The sequence below is a fragment of the Eumetopias jubatus genome, unplaced genomic scaffold (genome assembly GCF_037043125.1).
Source record: "Eumetopias jubatus isolate StellerSeaLion01/CBP00866 unplaced genomic scaffold, mEumJub1_p1.0 scaffold_2, whole genome shotgun sequence".
In the NCBI taxonomy this organism is placed as follows: Eukaryota; Metazoa; Chordata; class Mammalia; order Carnivora; family Otariidae; genus Eumetopias; species Eumetopias jubatus.
The window spans coordinates 165,099,780-165,106,631 of record NW_028274808.1 but is presented as its reverse complement, the minus strand read 5'-3'; the positions used below and the strand labels follow the sequence as shown (position 1 = coordinate 165,106,631).

Sequence of the window (6,852 nt, the reverse complement as noted above, 5' to 3'; positions counted from 1 at the left end):
CTCCCTGCTATTCCTTATGTTCCACAAATAAGTGAAACTATATGATAATTGACTTTCTCTACTTGACTTATTTCACTTAGCATAATTAGCTTGCATTCTACACTGCATAATTTGAAAGTTATTTAAAATTTTTGAATAACAGTGAATGGGTTCCCTATATCTCCATTTATAAGGTAACATTTTAATTTTCACTGTTAATCAGAAATTTTAAGTGACTTTCAAATTATGCAGTATAGAATGCAAGCTTTAAAAATTCTCACTGACTACTTTGTAGAGATTTCCTTCACGTTATTTGAGAAGTACAAAAGTAAAAATTGTACATCAGATCAGATGCTTAGTTAGTTTGTATGTAACTTTGTCTTTCTGGAACTATCTATAAAATTACTTTTTGTTTTGTTTTGTTCCAATTGTCAAGTTAGATTACACCAAAAATCAGATTTAAGTTAAAACTTAAAAAACACATCTTCTCTTGTATTGTAAAATATATTTAGATCACTTATAGAAATTTCCTCTTTTTAAACTTGATCAAATAAAGTAAGTTAATTTCCTTAACTTGAGAGAATAAAAAGCTTAGATTAAGCAATACATTTTCATGTTTTATTAATTTTCTGGGTAAAGATTTATAACAGCCAAGAAAAAGTTATAAGGGCAGGAACTAAAAGTAGTATGATGAGTTTAATAAGAGTATTACCTCAAGTCAAATGAAAAGAAGAAATAATTTCCCTTAATTTGCTTTGCATACTTACCTGTTTACAATTTCCATTCATTTATTAATGTCAGATATATTTATTAAAAACCAATTAATGCATTTTGTTTTCCTCCTAATGTAAGATCCTTGATTAGGAAATGAGAATGGCTTATCTTAGTCAAAAGTGTCAGTTGTATGGACTGGTAGGATGCATGGACACTTTTTGAGTTATACAAATATTTTCTATAATTTTGAATATTATATTCAAGGCTGATGTAAGAAAATTTATTTCTCCCATCTCTAACTCAAATCACTTGGTCTTGCTTTGACCGTAAATCATATAATAGTATGTGTGATTTACAGATAACTCTGTTGTAAGTTATTACTTTTACATAGATTTATCTTCCAGATAACTACATACTTATCTTCCAGATAAAATATATTTAATTTAATACTGACTTTATTTTAATTATATGACTTAATTCAAAAATATTAATTTTAATTATTTAAAAGTGATGTTGGTCATTATGTAACTTTCATAGATATTATGCCTTAAATGCATGGGGATGATCAGCAGAACTGTGAAAAAGATTTTGCTAGCCTGTGAACATCAAGGAATTATAAATGGTATTTGGCATCGTATATGCTTGCTAGATTGTTACTTGTGTTCCAAGCCCCAAGTTACTTGTCAACCATCATATATGATGTGTAATTAACAGAGCAAATGAACAGACCTATGTGGCATAATGTCACAGTATCTTAAAATATATGTGAATGTTTAATATATAGACCATAAATGTTTTTGTAGGAATGAACAAGTTACACTTTCATTTTTGACACTTTTTTTAAAGAAAGATGTAATATTTCATACTTTGGGAATTTCCCACTAAACTTGAGCTATCTACCTGCTATAATTGTGCAAACTAGGAGTTTACATATTTTTAGCTATGATGTGATATTTTGAACATCTTCTGACATGGTACACATGCAGGGCATCATCACTCCCTTTATTGTGGGGGAATCTCAGAAGGGTGAAAATTCTGGATAAGTATTTTAGAATAACAATATGGGCTTCCTGATAGGTCTTAAAATACCCAGTATAATTATGAGAACCAGAAAAAATTGTATTACTAAACCTATTTTTAAGGAAGATTCAGATGTGCTTTCTCTAAATGGCTGGAGTTCAGGGCTATTTGGATTAATATGCATTATACGTACTCTTCAGATTAAGCTAAACAGCCTGGGAAACGGATGGCCAATGAACCACTTTATCTGTACTCTGCAGGTACCTTGAGTAGTTTCCCACCTGCAACATAATTATTCTATTTTGATGTAGGTAGTGCTACAGTAGCTAAAATCATTTTCACTTTTCCCCAGAATATCCCACAGAGAAATGCAAGATAATACAGCCTATTTTAAAACAATATTGTTTCCCTGAATTTAAGTGGTAAAATGTAACCATAATTCAGGAACAGCTCATGTGTCCTTCAAGAGAAAAAGGAACAATTGCTGTCCATATTCAAGGAACAGGAACAAAATTAAGTAGACATCATGAATGTCCCTCAATATTTTATTAATGAGATTGCTTTGATGATTTTCTAAATTAAAATTACTTATTCAAAAACGTTTGGATTCTTACATGTTTTGATTTTATTTTTTTCTACACATTTAAGTGGAATATGGGTTGAAAATAGATGGAAAAATGTATCTTACCATTAATGATTTAGACATTGGAGGGAAATACATGTTCACATGCATTTATATTCATATATGTGTATATACAAATGCAAGTATTTTATATATATTCAAATTTAATTTGAGTAATTTGGAATTTCATTTCATTTTTAAAAGTACAATTAGGGAATGGGACCACAAAGACATCCAGGCTAAAATCCCTAGAATTTATGAATATGTTATATGGCAAAGGATTTTACAGTTGTCATCGGGTAGATGATCTCATATTATCTCACTGGGTCCAATCTAACCACACAGTCCGTAAAAGCAGAGAACCTTCCAAAAGTGAAGTGAGATGAGGTAGCAAGAGAAGTCAGAGATATCCAAAGCACAAGAGGGGCTTGATGCACTGTTGTTGGAGGGACAACATGGGAAGCATGACAAAGAATGCAGACATCTAGGAGCAAAGGAAGTGAGACTGACAGCTGGTGAGAAAATAGAAACCTCAGTTCTACAATAACAAGCAAATGGAATCAGCCAACAACTTGAAAGCCAACAATCAGAGCCTCCAATAAAGAAGGCAGCCCTGCCAACACCTTGATTTCAGCTTTATGAAACCGTAGCTTACCCTAACTTCTGACCTACAAAATATGTGAGATAATAAATCTGTGTTGTTTTATGCCACTAAATTTGTGGTCATTTGTTACTGCAGCAATAAAAATCTAATACACTATGTTTTAACCTGACAGTTGGACAGCGCTATAATTTTATACTAGTCTCTTTTATTTAGCTAATTTTTACATTAGTTACTCATCACTGTTGTAGTATATTTCATGTGATAATACTTACCTGTAGGAATATGGCCCAAATGTAAAACCATCCATAGTCACTATTGTTTCTACCTTTTTTAGTACTCCCATATTAGTTCCTGTACTGGACCATCACAGGTGGCTGCATCTCTACACCCCTTTGCCTAACTATCTTGATCATGTTCTGGAAAATCTATCTATCTATATATATATATTTTAGGATGAGTTGAAGACTAACCCTCCCACCCTCTCCCCTACCCAACAATAACAATGACACAGAAATAAACATAAACAAGAATAAAGAAATGCATGCATTTTTATTTTTTTTAAGATTTTTATTTATTTATTTGACAGAGAAAGACACAGTGAAAGAGGGAACACAAGCAGGGGGAGTGGGAGAGGAAGAAGCAGGCTTCCTACTGAGCAAGGAGCCTGACACAGGGCTCAATCCCAGGACCCTGGGATCATGACCTGAGCCAAAGGCAGATGCTTAACAACTGAGCCACCCAGATGCCCCAAGAAATGCATGCATTTTTAAATTTTACCTCAACGACAGTTCAAATACAAGACTGTTCGATTTATTCTATTAATAGAGCTCCCAGGCTTAGTTCTTTTTGAGAATATGTGTGTTGGATAAAGCCCAACCTTGGTTTGGGACATGTGATTTCCACATATGGTGATTTCCACATGTGATAGAATTTCTAGGTCCCAGAATTTGTTTCTCATTTCTCTGTTCAGATATGGTCATTTGATATACATCTGTTAGGACAGTTGTCTGGTCATGCAGGGCTTATTATGTTACCTTGCCCTTAGAAGAAGAAAATTATCTCCTATCTTCCATCCAAAGCTGTAGTCCCTCAACGTAGGTTCATATCATGTGGCAGCCATAGAAGTATGCTTTTCAAATAACTGGTGAAGAGAACCAGCTATGCATTGCAAAACTGGCTCACAGTCTCCAGCTTTGATTGCCTTTAGACTGTACTTCAGCTTGCCAGTCTTGACCTTCTAGAAAGTCCTCATCAGTGACTGAGCACCATGAAGTTTCAAGAACTTGCTGTTGTGGTCAATTCAGGTCTCCGCTGTGGAGTTGTACTATGCTTGGAGGCTCTTTTTACCCCATGTTCCTACCCCCAGCCCCCTTCTTTCAGAAATATAAGACCTGTATTACAGTCTGAAGGCTTTTCTTGCCTATTCTTTCTCCCTTTCCCTTTTAACTTTCATAGGCATTATCCCTCAATAAATCTGTATTTCTAATTCCACCTTAGTATCTGCTGCCCAGGGGATCTATCTAACACATAAGATTAATTTATTAATTTTCTTTTCCTCTGGGTGGTTTTCTGTGACTTTGAAGATATGTGCTTTTCTTGAACTAATTTTTTCTCTTTGTTATGTGGCTTAATTTGATCATTTGTAAGATACTGCTATGTCCTGACTGTGTCCCCTCAAAATTCATATAATAAAATCTAATCCTCAAGTTGATGGTATTGGGAGGTAGGAGATGATTAGGGCCCTTATTAAAAAAAGGTCCATAAAGCTCCCTTACCCCTTATACCATGTGACAACACAGCATGAAGGTACTGTGAAACAGAGAGTAAGGTCTTACTACAAATAGAATGTGCTAGCACTTTGATCTTGTACTTCCTAGCCTCCATAGCTATTGTATATAAGCCAACCAGTGTATGGTATTTTGCCTGAATTAAAACAGAGAAATATTTCAGGATTTATTTTTTTTGGAGGGGATGAGTTAAAAGTATGCATGTAATGATCAGCATTAATCTGTAAATATATTTTTTTCTTCAGGATTTATATATCCATTTAACCCATGCTTGCTGAGCACCTATTATAGGTTATGGTCTGTTCTAGTGCTGGGATATGGCAATGGACAGTACAGACAGAAACTTTGCTTTTATTGGATTTATTCTGCTGAGTGGAAACTGTAAATAAACTTAAAAATAAAATATATTCTATTTAGATGTTTTGAGGTAAGATAGAAAAAAAATAGAGATTTGAGTGGGTCCAGAATGTTTTCTTATTCTCCATAAGGTCATAGGCAGTGAATTCTGAGGTTCAGAGATAACTTGAGAGTTGTGCAGTTATGTTTTAGAATTGATATAAACAAAGCTAAAAGATATTAGTAATGATGATCACAAATAAAATAGTAGCCATGGTGTTGCTAGTGTTGTAAATAGAAAGGAGTGATAGTCTAGACAGAAGTACACAGATTAAGTAATCCAATATGAGTCTATGCTTTCCATATATTCACATCTTAAAGAATCCCAAAATTACTTTTGTTTGTTCATGACATTATAATGATGCAGGGCTTTTTAAAACCAACATTTAAATTTGATGTATGATGACAAACACAGATAGTCTGTATTTCTTCTTTAGCTATTATCTGTATGTCTCTTCATTAAACGGAATTTTTCCAAACTTCTACATTTGTAAAGTTCTAATTCTGGCATGCTTGGCAATTTTTGCTGTTTTTGATCATATTACCATGTATCCAAGTGGTAATATCTAAATGCTTGGTAATCTTATTTCAATGGTGCTTCAGAATTTAAAATTTTTGGAGACATATTAAGCCTCATTAAGCATTCATTTTAATTAAAAAGCAAATATGTGATAACATCAAAACAAAGAAATGAATTCAGATGACAGATGGATTAGCATGTAAATTCTATGAATTAATAAATTAGCAAAAACAGAAAATTCACATCTTATACCTCTACCTGGAACATTTCTTTTGGCACCAAATGTAGGATATATTTGGATTTCATCAATATTAAAATATGTAAAATCCATGTTTATATTGCATCTATATAAGGTTAAAATCATCAATTCAATTCGCATTTGGGCCTAATCATGCTAGTAGCACATGTGTCCTAAAAAGCAGAGGCCATTTTCCTTTTAAGCATGACTTTATCACATCAGTTGCTTTTCAATGATTAATTGCAGAATCCATGTGCACGTATTTACAATAGGTTGGATCCATCTTAGACTACTTATTTCATTCCTCTTTGTGTCTGAGGAGAACAGTGTTGGAGGACTGACATTACCTGACCTTAACATTTACTATAAAGCTACAGTAATCAGGACAGTATTTTGGTGAAAGAGTAGACAGATCGCTGGAATAGAATGGAGAGCTCCAAAATAGACCCACATAAATATAGTCAACTGATATGTGACAAAAGAGCAAAGGCAACACAATGGAGCAAAGATCGTCTCTGCAACAAGTGGATCTGGAAAAATAGGACATATGCATGCAAAAGGATGAATCTGAACATAAGTCTTACACTCCTCACAAAAATTAAATCCTAATGCTCACTTTGGTAGCACATATACTAAAACTGGAAGGATACAGAGATGATTAGCATGGCTCCTGTGCAAGAATGGCATGTAAATTTGTGAAGCATTCCACATTTTTGGAAACAACAGCTGTTGGTGAGGATGTGGAGAAAGGGGAACCCTCTTACACTGTTGGTGGAAATGTAAACTGGTGCAGCCACTCTGGAAAACAGTGTGGAAGCTCCCGAGGACGTTAAAAATAGAGCTACCCTATGACCCAGCAATTGCACTACTAGGTATTTATCCAAAGGATAAAAAAATTCTGATTCAAAGGGGCACATGCTCCCCAATGTTTATAGGATCATTATCAACAATAGCCAAGTTATGGAAAGAGGC

General features: G+C 33.9%; 1 non-coding gene across 1 annotated transcript; it reads left to right on the top strand.

The window, feature by feature from the left end:
* Positions 1-6,488: 6,488 nt before the first annotated feature.
* Positions 6,489-6,595, top strand: LOC114202922 (U6 spliceosomal RNA). Its single transcript, XR_003607883.1, has one exon. It is a non-coding gene; the product is annotated as a U6 spliceosomal RNA (small nuclear RNA).
* The last annotated feature ends 257 nt before the right edge of the window (positions 6,596-6,852 follow it).